At 33.6% G+C, this 15,112-nt stretch overlaps 1 pseudogene; it reads right to left on the reverse strand.

Moving 5' to 3' along the window:
- Nucleotides 1-11,552: 11,552 nt before the first annotated feature.
- LOC125833807 (probable LRR receptor-like serine/threonine-protein kinase At1g06840) lies at nt 11,553-14,327 on the reverse strand (annotated as a pseudogene).
- Nucleotides 14,328-15,112: the final 785 nt, after the last annotated feature.

Below are 15,112 nucleotides of genomic sequence, written 5' to 3' on the forward strand. Positions count from 1 at the left end.
TGATTATAAAGTACCTAAGAAAGGTTTCATTTTTAAAAAGTGTTGTTTTATAATAAGGTAAACGGTCAGAGTGTTTATGATGGTTGTTAGTGTTGTGAGTATAATTCACTAGCTATGCTCTAGTGTGATTTCACTTTAGTGGGTGGATCCCTAGTGATGGATCAGGGGTACCAAATCCTGCGATGTTTGATTGGTTGAGTGGGAATATTGAGAAGATTTAGTTATTTCGAATGACATAATTGGTGTTGTCTTGGAGTTGTTAAATTATTTTAGTGGTTCTACATTTACCACCTTGCTTATGAGAATTTATAGAAGAGCTACCATGTGTATTTGTGGTTGTTTGGCAATCTTAATATTCCTCTAGTCGTCGAGGTCATGTATCATTTATGTGTGGTTGAATGTGGGGATCATTGGGTCCAATTCTACTGTTCTTATGAGGTAATCTACAACTATTAAATCTAACATTTCGATAGTGTTTTTGGAGGGTTTGTATGCTTGGACATGTCCCTCGATGAGTATCTAATGTTTAAGATAAAATTTTTATAACTTAAGCTTATGGGAATTTATGTTGTGGGATGGAGATGTTGTTAAGAACTATGATTGTTTGGGTATTATGAGTATGTGTTGGTTGATTCAGGTAGTGAACCTTTGAAAGGATTTACACTTGGTTTGAGTCATAAAGTTTATTACTTTTGATTGTAAAGTACCTAAGGAAGGTTTCATTTTTAAAAAGTGTTGTTTTATAATAAGGTAAAAGGTCAGAGTGTTTATGATGGTTGTTAGTGTTGTGAGTATAATTCACTAGCTATGCTCTAGTGTGATTTCACTTTAGTGGGTGGATCCCTAGTGGTGGATCAGGGGTACCAAATCCTGCGATGTTCGATTGGTTGAGTGTATTGAGAAGATTTAGTTATTTCGAATGACATAATTGGTGTTGTCTTGGAGTTGTTAAATTATTTTAGTGGTTCTACATTTACCACCTTGCTTATGAGAATTTATAGAAGAGCTACCATGTGTATTTGTGGTTGTTTGGCAATCTTTAATATTCCTCTAGTCGTCGAGGTCATGTATCATTTATGTGTGGTTGAATGTGGGGATCATTGGGTCCAATTCTACTGTTCTTAGGAGGTAATCTACAACTATTAAATCTAACATTTCGATAGTGTTGTTGGAGGGTTTGTATGCTTGGACATGTCCCTCGATGAGTATCTGATGTTTAAGATAAAAAATTTATAACTTAAGCTCATGGGAATTTATGTTGTGGGATGGAGATGTTGTTAAGAACCGTGATTGTTTGGGTATTATGAGTGTATGTTGGTTGATTCAAGTTCACTTCTATTTGTAGCGAGTATTGACTTGGAATTTTATCATGCTTAAGTGCTAAAAGATTCGTCTGGATGATTGTGTCAAGGCCCTTGATAACATGTTGTAGACATGGGTACGATCAACTTTGGTGGTTGTTGGGAATCACTTTTGTGTAGTTAAATTTACATACAATAATATTTATCACTCGAGTATTGAGATAACTTCATTGAGGCATTGTAAGGGAAGATGTGTAGGTATTCAATTGGTTGGCTGGAGACAAGGATTATATCATAAAGTGAGACTCAGTATTGTTAAACAAGACCTTCGATATGAGGAAGAACCAGTTGAAATTCTTGATCACGATGTCCGTAAGCTAAGGACATGCGAGGAAAGTATGGCCAGTAATTCGACGATTCAAATACTACTCTACCCTTACTCTAGCTAGTCTTTCCTAGTTGATCATTCGGGGACAAGTGATAGGTAAATTGGTATCTATTGTAACGACCTAATTCTGTAGCCAGGGAAAAGCCAATTGAAAAAGAATCGGGGCCAAAAAACCTTTTCGTAGTAACTTGGAATTTCCCAACCTAGTCAAGATATCGACGAAATTGGAGTCATTAAGGTGTAGGAAAATCTGGTAAAAATAGGGTGATTTAATTATGATTTTGATTACATGAGTATTTAGATAAGCCGTTAAGGAATCTATACGACTTTACGCAATTGAATTCGGGTGGGTAGAACTCTCAGAATCGATCATAGAATGAATGGTATTTTCTGAGCGTCATTGGTTAATGGTGTGTTGTAAAATGGGGGTCTTGAAATTATTAAAATAGCTCACTAGTTCCGTGCAAGCTGTTGGGGGGGATTTTTGCCTCCAGGGCGGGGCCACAATAGCGGGGTGATGACCGTTGTGGCGGGTCCAACGTAACTTAAGGTCGTAAATAAACCCCAAAAATGTTTTATTCAGCGCTTTTCGACTTTGAGGGCGAAGCAACGACTCTATGGGTTTTCTTAACAGTTTTCCACCATTCTTGAGGTTAAAGGTAATGTTTTCACTCCTGATATGAGGCTAAAAATACATATTTTTAATCATTATTTGCCTCACATTTATTATTTATATCTGTCCTTTTTGAGCATTAATTTTATGGATTGTGCTAAATAGTGTGTTTTATTTGTAGGAGTAAATTGACATAAACTTGAAGAAGTTTGGAGCTAAAACAAAGTAAAGATAAAAGGTTGAAGAAAGAAATCAAGCAGATAGCTTAATGAAATAAATTCAATATAATAATGTATAAGGAAAAGGTGCAGCAATAGCGAAATTGAAGATTACTGCTGTTGTTACCACGTGGCAGCCAATAACGGTAGCAACAACCCAACATGGCGGCTACAGTGTTTTATGCACGGGAGGAATTCCAATTCCTTTTGGTTTCGGTTTTGGATTTCTAATTTGCTTTGGACTCAATTATTTTATTTAGGGTTTACTATATCTATAAATAGTCTATAGAAATAATTATGGGAGGTATCAAGAGTAAGGAGGAGATACTTTTGAAGAGAAAGTCGTCAATACTTTTTAGGATTCTTCTCTTCTTCTTGTTTTCTTAGACATTAGTAGCTAAAGTTCTTGTTCTGGGGTTGTAGCTACGGATTCCATGTTGATTATTTGAGGCTTTATGAATTCATTTTCGGTTGTCAATCCAAATTACTTCTATATTATTGTTTTACTATTTTATGGTTGTGCACCATAAAATAAATCTAGTGTCTAATCTTAAAATCGAATGAGAAGGGATTAGATAGACCAGAGAATATAGAGAGCTCGGTCCACCCATTAGATTGAGGTGATTAGTGTTCAGGAGTAACGCCCAGATGAACACCTTGCTTGGTTACGAAATAGGATGAAATATAAATGCTCGTCAGTTAGTTTATATATCCCCGCTCAACGATGTAGTTAGATGGCTAACTAGGGTAGGCGGCGAGAGGCGAACTACCCGGACCATACTATCAACCCTATAAACCAGTAATTTGACAACTGAAGTGATTTCTAAGCCAAAAATATGATAAATGAAATCCATAACATGCTGCAGCCCTGGGATTTTCCAACTATTGTAAGTAATTTTATTATTTTGTTGTTACATTCTTCTCTTTTGTTTCTCTTAACTAAATAAATTAGATCAGTATAATTTAGTAAAAATAGCTAATTGACAAGTCCTTTGGGTTCGATAATCTGGTTCTTTTAAGAGCCACTATTTTACTTGCGCGACCGCGTACACTTGCGTTTGCAATTGGGAACAACAAGTTTTTGGCGCCACTGTCGGGGACTTAGAAATTAACTATTCTTCTAGGTTATACTAATTCTTTTTATTTATTTAAATTTTATTTTATTTTAGTTAGTTGTTTTTCTATGAAATTTATTTTATTTTATTTTTCTTTCTCTCTTTGAATAATTTGGTACTCTTTTATTGATATGGATGATTGGGATAAATAGTGGTTAGATGATGAAAGTCCTTTATGTCATATATGTGGTCGTCAGTATATTCATTGGAATGGTTGTCCTAAATCTTATTCCCTTCCCCCGAACGCCTATTATGATTTTTCTGTTATTTGTGATGATGGTAGGGGCGAAAAAGCAAAAAATGCAAAACAAGAGGCGTTTAAATGTACAGACATGTTGGACAAAGTTAATTCAAAAATCGCTAAACAAACATTTGAATGCACAGAATGGCACAAAGCAATCATGAAATTTCTGTATGAGCTTGACGCTATTCAATTAGAAATTACTGACCTAGAGATTGCAACCCAACAAAGAGAAAGCTATGAAGAAGCAGAGATAGTGAGTCAATCTTGGCTACAAGAACAAACTCGACTTCTAAAGTTTCACGAGTCTATCCGTAATGGTCTGACATAAATGACAAGCCAACTGATTGAAGGAAGAGTTGAGCTCACATAAGACATAGATCAATTTGGCTCAGATATTCATGACTTAGAGGCTCACTTGAACAAAATGATTGAGGCGTCGGATGCCCAATTATTAATTGTTGTGGATGATGACCAACTAGTGGAGCAAAAAGAGGAATTCCAACCATTCAACTATACCTTATTCCTTAATAACGATGTTGAGAAAGAGTACAAAAGTGAGAATGTTGTAAAAAAATGCTGCTTTGGAGTTGAGGCAACTTGAATCTCATTCAAAACACTTTTCTATAACATTTGAACTAATGGATGAGTGCATTGATGAAGAACAAGGCCCCTACATTCTACCGTTTTTTAGTCCACGAAGACAAAACGACATTACTCACTTAAGGGCCAAGAAGTGCAAGATGCTACATAAATTACTTGGTTCCTTTATCTTTATACCACCTCCCCTTGAGAGAAGCAGAAAAATAGATGCAAAGTTAGGGGTAAAATTCATAAGTTCAAAGTGGAAAGAAATGAGGTGAATTTATTTGTGTCATGCCGTGACTTTAAATCAGGCGCTTATTGGAAGGCAACCCAATTTATAGTGTAACTTTTTATTTTATTAGTGTCATTTTTTTTATTTTTTTTGGTTTTACTTTTACAGGTTTTGGAGAATTTTGAGTATCCAAAATTTGGAGTTAAGGAGCACATTTGAGCTTAAGTGTGGGGTGCGTACGACCCTTGATGAAAATAAAGAGAACATGCTACTAGCTAGGCTTAAAGGCCTCAGAGAGTTTTCCTAACCCTTGTTTTAAATTTTATTTGATTCTTTGATGACATAGCATATTTTTAAGTGTGGGGTGGAGGAATAAATTCCTAATTTTTATTGTTTTATTGAGTCTTTTATTTTTTTAAGATGGGTTCCTTGACTTTTGTTTTCGTTTCTTTTCCTGAGGATAGTCCCTTTGAACTGAGTGTCTTTTATTTTTTTTAGGAATAAGTTTTCTTTTAATTTTTTTTTAGAGAAAAGAAAAGACCCTTTTGAGTGGTGTGATACTTGCAATTTAGGTCTAATTTTTTAGTAGTACTTTCTTGTGAATGCTTGATAAAAAAAATGCAGACTCTTTAATACCTAAGCTCATGGTCGTGTCTTTGTATATAATTTGTTTTATTTTGTAGTTTGTTGTGATCATGTCTCTCTTAGAAGTGGAATTGATCCATCTTGATTGATACTTTTGCCATGTGTGGTGAGAATTTGTTTATTCCATGTTTTGCATCTTAGTCTAGAACTTGTCTTGCATGTTATTGAAGCGAAATAAAAAAGTGTTGTTTTGTTTAGGAGATGATAATAGGCTTTATTTAATTGGTCTGGTAATTTTAGCCTTTTCAGATATTATATCACTAGTTAGGCTTTTTGATCCTACAGCCTTTTGTTGGTAGCCATATTTTTCGCTTGACTATTTTGTTGAATCCTTAGTTTTTGCACTTTGCTTCCTTGAGCATTATAGCATAGACTTATTCTAATTGTTAAATATGAAGAAAATGGATGGTTTAGTGTAAAAGGTGATCAATGATAGATACAAAGTGTTTAAAAAACCCTCTTTGAAAGAATGTGACATGAACAAAAAAAAGTTATCTTGATGATGGCCCTGGTCCTTCCAAGGATATTGTGCACCTTAATGCATGTAAAATACGTAAGTTGAGGATGACTATTATGAAGGAAAAAAATTTTAAAAAAAAGAGAAAAAATAAATAAATATTGAAGCATTCTTGAAATGATGTGAATTACTTGTAAAATAATTGTTGAAGAGACGGTTGAAAATAAAGAAGAAAACAATGGGTGATGAAGTCTCAAATTGCAAAGTGCTTAAGGAAGTGTAAGTCACTATTATATAGTTTTTCTACCAGTCCCCTAGCCTACATTACAACCTGTTAAAGTCCTATTTGATTTTATTCAAGCATGCTTAATTAGTAGAGATGTACATAATGGGCAAGCCTATGGCTCTTTGTGCATACATCTGAATTTTCTTTGTGAGTGTGAGAGTTGTTCTTGATATGAAGTCCTTAATTTATATTCGATCTTTTGAATTGAGTGTGTGGACTATTTCTTTTTTTGAGGACACTTGTTTCATGATGGATAGGTGATTTTATTAACTTTCTTTGATGAGAGTAGGGGAGCAAGCTTAAATTTGATGAGTTCAAAGTCTTTCCTTGAGGTAGGAGGTTAGAGGTTTGTTGTTTATTTGGATGTCTTGCAAAATGATTGAGAAGAGTACTTGATATTTTGAAATCGGTATATGGCCTAATTGTTTGTATCAACCAAAGTGATGACATTCCTAGTATGATTTTTTGAGATGAGCTTTATTGCTTGCTCGAGGACGAGCAAAAGTTTAAGTGTGGGTGTTGATGTGAGGCAAAAATACATATTTTTAATCATTATTTACCGCACATTTATTATTTATATCTATCCTTTTTGAGCATTAATTTTATGGATTGTGCTAAATAGTGTGTTTTATTTGTAGGAGTAAATTGACGTAAAGTTGAAGAAGTTTGGAGCTAAAACGAAGTAAAGATAGACGGTTGAAGAAGAAAATCAATCAGACAGCTTAATGATATAAATTCAGTATAATAATGTATAAGGAAACGGTGCAGCAGTAGTGAAATTGAAGATTACTGTTGTTGTTGCCACGTGGCAGCCGATAACGGTAGTAGCAACCCAACATGGCGGCTACAGTGTTTTTACGCACGGGAGGAATTCCAATTCCTTTTGGTTCCGATTTTGGATTTCTAATTTGCTTTGGACTCAATTATTTTATTTAGGGTTTACTATATCTATAAATAGTCAATATAAATAATTATGGGAGGTATCAAGAGTAAGGAGGAAACACTATTGAAGACAAAGTCGTCAATACTTTTTAGGATTCTTCTCTTCTTCTTGTTTTCTTAGACATTAGTAGCTAAAGCTCTTGTTATGGGGCTGTAGCTACGGATTCCATGTTGATTATTTGAGGCTTTATGAATTAATTTTCGGTTGTCAATCCAAATTACTTCTATATTCTTGTTTTACTATTTTATGCTTGCGCACCCTAAAATAAATCTAGTGTCTAATCTTAAAATCGAACAAGGAGGGATTAGATAGACTAGAAAATATAGAGAGCTCAGTCCACTCATTAGATTGAGGTGATTAGTGTTCAGGAGTCACGCCCAGACGAACACCTTGCTTGATTACGAAATAGGATGAAATATAAATGCTCGCCAGTTAGTTTATATATCCCCACTCAACGATGTAGTTAGATGGCTAACTGGGGTAGGTAGCGAGAGGCGAACCACTTGGACCATACTATCAACCCTATAAACAAGTAATTTGACAACAGAAGTGATTTCTAAGCCAAAAATATGATACATGAAATCCAATACATGCTGCAGCCCTTGGAATTTCCAACTATTGTAAGTAATTTTATTATTTTGTTCTTGCATTCTTCTATTTTGGTTCTCTTAACTAAATAAATTAGATCAGTATAATTTAGTAAAAATAGTTAATTGACAAATCCTTTAGGTTCGATAATCTGGTTCTTTTAAGAGCCATTATATTACTTACGCGACCGCGTACACTTGCGTGTGAAATTGGGAGCAACAACTCCCTGAATTCATTTTTTGATCCATAGAACTTGGTTTCTTGGGTGATTATTGTTGGGGAAGGGTTTTTGGAACTGTTTGGATGGTGGGAAAAGCCCTAATTTGGGTAATGGGATCTTGGGTTTGCCTAGGGTTGATAATGTTGATTATAATCTGGGTAATTAGGCCTCGTTTATTGATCCTTGCATTAATTGTATGTTTTTATTCTATGAACAAGCGGGAAGAATCCAGAAAGGAAAGATTCAATTGCCTTAGGGAATTCAAGCTTGGATTCGAGGTAGGTGATGATTGTGATTTCATGTTGGTGTGATACATGTTTGTAATTGCTTCATTATAATGCATTTATGTATGCGAATGTTGCATTATTGATCACCCTAATCGAAAATGAGGATAATTGACTAATTGTATGCCATGAATCACCTCTTGTTGTATGATTGTGAGAATATACATTGTGAATGTGATTATGGTTGGTTGAATGGGCGGGTGTCACGATCCGACACACTAACTGGGATCGGTTGCCATGTTTCGGCATAATAATGGGATCGGTTGCCACGTTTCGGCATAAACATTGTATTGGGTACCACATTCTGGTATGCTAATAGTTGGGTGTGGGTTCCATGAGAGGACCATTGAATTGTGTTGTGTATCTACTTGTGATGATTACGCTCATATGTAATGATGATTGATATTGGAAGAATATATGTTGCTCTAAATTGATAACCAATGTGTATTATTGAGAATGTGGGATGCTACATTGATCCTGAAAAGATGACTAATATTGTATATGTTCGGTATATGCCTATTTTATAATGTTGTGGTTACTTGCATATGTTTCACTTATTAGGATAGTCGCGTGATCCTACCAGTACACTATGGTTGTGTACTGATACTACACTTGCTCTTTCTTTATTGAGTAAAGGGCATCTTAGGGTGGCTATTGATAGACCTCAGCTAGGTGACTATTGAGCGTGACCAGATTCAAAGATGAGCCAGTTCTTTCAGGCTTCCATGGATCTCTCTTGTTTAAATCCACTCTTTTCGGACTCAAACTAATTGTTTAAGGTGTTTGTTAGTTTCGGGGTTGTACCCCTTGTTCTTAGACTTGTCTTTAGTAGAGTTTTGGTACAATGACTTTCAGGTTCTAGGGGTTGAATATTCGCATTAGTTTGGTTAGTTAATTGTTTAAACCTTTGGAGTTTATAGGGACTCCATTTTTATTGTCATTTAAACTTGCTTTTGTATCTTTAAATGTGTAGTATTTGGTTAAGCTGTTAGATTTGGGTTGTAGAAGTGGTCTCCCACCGAAGGGTTAGTGTGGGTGTCAATCACCATGGTCTGGGTCGTGACATCTATCGTCATATTTTAGTTCATTATGAAATTTTAATAGTCTAATTAATATAAATCACCATGTGATCGCATGGAGTTTGATCTCGACATAGTCAACTAATTCCATCTCATGCATTATCAGGTATGATATATATGTGTGTACATATCATGTGGATCTGTTACTAGCCTTTACCAAGGGCATAGAATGAGTCACCTGAAACAACAATATTATCATTATATTACCCAAGAAAACATAGTTTCAGAGGTTCTTCATTTAGACTTATGACTTTTTGGTTAATTATTTAGCTTCATTAAGCTCGTGTGATCATTGGTTAGCTCGAAGGATCATATTCATAACATTCAAGGACCATAGTTTATCAACATTATTCATATCGTCACATCATTAGGTTACAATTCATGTACCATATCTTTGCATTCAAAAGAGACATATATCATGTCATAATAATGAAGTTAGAAAATTATATGATAGCATCATAATGTCTCACATTTGGGAACTTTCATAACTCACAATTCTAGGGTTCATAATACAAGATTTCAAAGAAATCGCCAAAGAATTATCAAAAAGTCATAAAGAAAATTATTTAAGTAGTTCTCAAAATATAATTTCTTCTTTGAATAATCATTCATAATATCATTTAGAAAATTTTAGAAAATCCTTCCGTAAAAGAATTATCAAGAAATTGAAATACTTTCATGGAGGAAATCTTGTAAAAATTCATGGGTAAAGAATTATCAAGAACTTCAAATGCTTTCATTGACGATACTTTCAAATACTTCAAATCCCTTAAATTGATTTTATTCCATTCTATTAGGGTTTCATGCAAATCTTCATGGTCCTCTTTATTAGATTAAATTAATTATATTCAATCTTATTATGAATCATTTCATTCAATTACATGATTTTCAATCGATTTCATATGGCCCCATTCCTATGCCTATTTTATGAAATTTAGCTATGAACAATGCTTATGAACTTATGGATTATGATCATGAATTTGCTGTAGGACTTTTACATATTTTATGAAAAGCATGATTTGTGTCTAAAGGATGTTTTAAAGATAAAGTGTCAATGATTTCTGAAAGGTTTTCTTATATTTGAATGGAATCATAATTTAGATGCTTATGAAATCTTGATTTGAAAGGTGCGACTCTAATTATGACACTACAAGAAAAACAACATCTAAGGAAGGGAAATCTGGTCCCTGAAAGTCGAACTATGGTCCCAAACGAGCATTTGAGACCTGAAAATTCTGGTCGCCACCCGTCCTAAAAGCTTCCTTCACTATCGCTCAACAACGACGGGACAAAGAAACTAGTCACTAATGGTTTTTGGGACGGGGATCCAACATGTTCGCGAATTTCCTTTAGAGACGTTATTTCTGGTCTCAAATAGACCAAATATATCTTGGGAAATACGTTTTTCAGGTCGATAAAACTCTATAACGATCACCAAAAACTAGTTGTAATAATCTTTAGAGACGATAGAAATCTGGTCCTAGTAATCTCTAGCGACCATTAAAGACATGTCCTTAGAATTGCTTTAAAGACGAGAACTATTTGGTCCTAGAAATACCTTTAGCGACTCACCAACCTTGTCCTAGAATAGCTTTGGCGACTATCAACAACTCCCTCCTAGAATACCATTAGAGACGAGCAACAAGTTGCCTGGACATAGATTGGCCTTTAGAGACCAGCCATAATTCTTGTCATTGATTAAGCACTAATACATTTCAACAAATATCGAATTGCTACTAAAAAATTTTCTACGAAAATAAGATATATGTAAAGAAAGCAATTCATTACAATAAACTAGTTGACATCCATGATATTGATTTCAATATTTGTTTAACAAAAAATCATAGCTAACATCCGAGTTAGACTAATATCAAGTTTTGCATTAAATTTGTAGAAAACTAATAATAGTGAGCTCATTCATTTTCTTCAAAACTTGTATCTTGCACAAAAGAATAAACATAAGGTAGGCAAAAAATTAAAAGTTCAAATCTTCATAGAGTGTTATCCAGAAACATCAACAAAAGCTGCAAGAAAATAAGAAAAAAATTCATTAGAAAGACTTTGAGATGCATTAACCGAGAATCTAATATCTATTTTAAAGATTTACAACTACATATATAACATCAGTCAGATAATAAAAATGAAAGAAATGAAAAGGAAGCTTCCTTTCTTAGAAGTTGGGCACCGCGGAAGTCAGTAAGGTGTCCCATCATTTTGCTGTAGTAACACATTGCTAGGCTTAAGATCAAAGTGAAAAACCGGAACTAAGTAACCATGATGGAGAAATTCCAAAGCAGATGCAAAGTCGAACATGACATCAATTTCTGCATTATAGTTGAGCCGCGAGAATATAACAACTAATTGTTTAAGCTCTTGTTTGGCATGTACTCAAGTATCAGTGCTTTAAAATCCAAGTTACTACAGTTGCTAATGATTTTTGTGAGATTTTTGTGACGAAGATTTAGAAAGATTTCACATTTTCTGTCAAAGGTTTGAAATGTGCCTTCCATCTGCACATTGAAAACTTTGACAACTACAGTCATCCCATCTGCTACTATCCCTTTGTAAACAGAACCGAAACTTCCACTACCTAGCAAATTATTTACATCAAAGCCGTGAGTTGCTCTTTGAAGTTCCCAATAAGAAATTCTTTGTAGTGCTACCTCAGGTGACCATTGTTTTACCTCAGGTGGTCCACAACATTTTTCAACAATCTCTATACTAGATAGAGATGGATCTTCTTGAACTATTTTCTCCAATTGAGCCTACAAAATATATAAAAGGACATTTTCTATCAAAACGCATAACAATTTCAGGCTATTTACTTATTCAATCTACCAAACGTACATGTTTTTCAATTGCTTCGGGTTCAACAAGCTTGTTATCTTTTTAACGAGTCTCAAAGAAAATAGTCGTCAAATCTGGTGGATTGCCATCTTTCCCACCCTTTACATCAAATTCAAACAAGTCAATCCGATATACAAGAAAATAGACCAAAATACAGCCTAGTATAAATTTTAGGAATCACATAGTTTTAATATGAAATTACAATCTATCCCTATTTAGTTTGTAATTACATTAATCCCTGAAAAAGTAAAACAACCCGAATACATAATATGTAGCTCTGATACATTAAGAACTATCTCAGATACATTATAAAATAAACCATATACATAATATGTAGCTCGGATACATTATAAAATAATTTAGAATTAGAAGAGAAATAAGGGATTTTAGATTGTTTTAGAAATAGAAGGGAATATTGGAAATAAGGGAAACATAAGACGTGTATTTCAGTAATTTTTCCAATAAAGTATGGTATAAAAAGAGCATTTCGTGGCCCATTTCTGCTTCCTGCTGCTACTGTTGTGGAAAGGAAAACTATGCTTTGGCCCATTTTATTTTTTGAAAATCCTTGTATACAATGAATGTATACATCTGTATAGGCTGTATTTTAGTCTATTTTCTTATATATCGGATTATATACCAAGTGTATACAACTCACTTCAGCTTTCGAATACCTGTATTTTCGTTTTAACCCTGTAGTTTAGTATTTTTTTTATCTGTATATTAAGTGTATACAGTCCATTTTTGGACTTTCGAACATCTATATCAGCTCTATTTCTACCTATTCATCAGCTTCTTTATCTTGGAAATGGGGTTGACTCGAGAAAGGGTAGAGTTGGGCCTCCACGGCCCATTCGGAATGAAAAGAAGAAGGTAATGGAGTTCAAAGAACTCACCCGAAGTCACATGAAAATAGCAAGAAGATAGATTATTAGCCTTTATTCATGAAGATGAATATTTACAATTGAGCTAAATTAATCACTAGAAAACTTAGGCATATTAATGGCATAATATGAATGCACTTTAACAGCAACTTATTAACTATGTAACAAATATTCATTTTTCCCAATCAAAAGCCAATTGACTAAAACCTTCTGATCCTAGGCATAAATGAGTTACTGGAAGACAAACCGGGATGGAGAGCAAAGGAGACGACGAGCTTCCACCACCAACAGAGCTTTGCCAGAAAGATTGAAAGAAAACTTCAAGGGCAAAACCTTAAGAAAAAATTTGAACCTTCAAGCTTTTGACTATCTAAATCGATTTTTTTATAAAAGAAAATGTCTTGGATTTGTGTCTAGGGCGTCTCAATAAAATTAGTAGTCTAACACCAAATTATAATAAATGGCCTTAAATACACATGCACAAAAATATTATTGATTTAGGATTGCCCGTTTTTATTCTTACATAATTGTGTTTAGTGTTTAACTTTACATGATAATATTATTATTTATAAAGCAAAGAACTAGAAGAGGTTAGACATTTGTTTGCAATATATTGTGTTGAATTTGAACCCCTTCATCGGAAAAAAAAAGATAAATATAAGGATTTTTTTCCTTTCTTTTGATGAGCTATCCATATAATATTTTATTGTGTATACATAACTAACCATTGAAGACAAATAAAAACCAAAAATAGGGATGATCAAGCTAATAAAAGAAGAAATTGTACTAATATTTTAAAAAAACTACTCATGCAACAATTCGTCCTCAACCGCAAATTCATATTTTGCTAATTAGTTGATCATAATTACCTTCAAATAGAGGATCCACTAATCCATCAACATCTTCATCCTTAACATCATTATTATTTTCCTTTTCTTCTTTTTTCTTCTCTTTAATTCGACAAATGACAAATATATCCTTGTTCTTGCTTTTCTTAATATACTCATCTGGCAAAAAATATTCCTTCGAAAGCCATTTTTCGCTTTGATCTTTTTCAATACCACTTTTATACCTCAAACTTCTCTTATATCCAATTATAATATTTCTATTTGATTTACCTCTAATGGGGAATACCACTTGTTTGGCCACTCCAAGTCCCACTCCCAACTGTTCTTGAGAATCTCTTGTTCGAATTATTGATCGCGTAAGAAAGTAACATGTCTTCTCTCCATCGATAATTTGCCATGGCTCTAAGTCTCCAAATAGGTCATTTAGTTTGATAACATGGGGACGTGGAAAAATTCCATCGAGCATGAATATTTTTAGATGGTGGTCGATCAACTCTGTATTACTAGGATGGAATCGAAAACCTAAACTATGCTTAGATCTTGATAAAGCCATGTTATTTGTAAAAAAAAAATTGGTAGGTGTAAAAAGATCGATGTAATAGAATTTAATTGAATGTAGTGGAGTTTATATAATATGTTAATTAAGCCTAATCTATCTAATATTGGGATAGATAATAATTGGTAATTAATTCCGTAAGAAACGTAATTACTATTGGGATAGTGTTGGCGGTATAAAAGTGTAGGGAAAAGTTAATATTTTACTTAATTTTGTAATTCTCTCCTTATAAGACTTTGTTATGATTTTTTCTTTAGTGAAATTAGATACTCCCTTCGTCCCATTTTATGCGAGGTAGTTTGACTCGGTACGGAGTTTAAGAAAGAAAGGAAGACTTTTAAAACTTGTGGTCCAAAATGAATGATAGAAATTTGTGTGGCTGTAAATCATTTCATTAAAGGTAAAATCGACATTTTATAGTTAAAATTTTACTTAATATAGAAATGTGTCATTCTTTTTTGGAAGGACTAAAAAGGAAAGTAAGTCACATAAATTGGGAGAGAAGGAGTAATTAAACTAGGCTGAAATTAAAAATTGTGTTAGGAATTGTATATTGTCTTTCTATCGATAAAATTGAGATTTTTAATAATTATGTGTTGCTTTGCTACCCTCTTTTTCAAAGTGAATTTTCAAAACAGAAGAAGTTAATTTTGCAATATGTTTATTGGTTTTGTTATTTATTTTTATGTTTAAAACTTATTTTGAACTAGATATCATACTAGAAATAGAGAAGAGAATATAAATCAAAAATAAAAAGAATAGAGGGGACAACATGACAAAGA

Source organism: Solanum verrucosum, unplaced genomic scaffold (assembly GCF_900185275.1).
Source record: "Solanum verrucosum unplaced genomic scaffold, falcon-dt-bn FXZP01000107.1, whole genome shotgun sequence".
NCBI classification, from domain to species: Eukaryota; Viridiplantae; Streptophyta; class Magnoliopsida; order Solanales; family Solanaceae; genus Solanum; species Solanum verrucosum.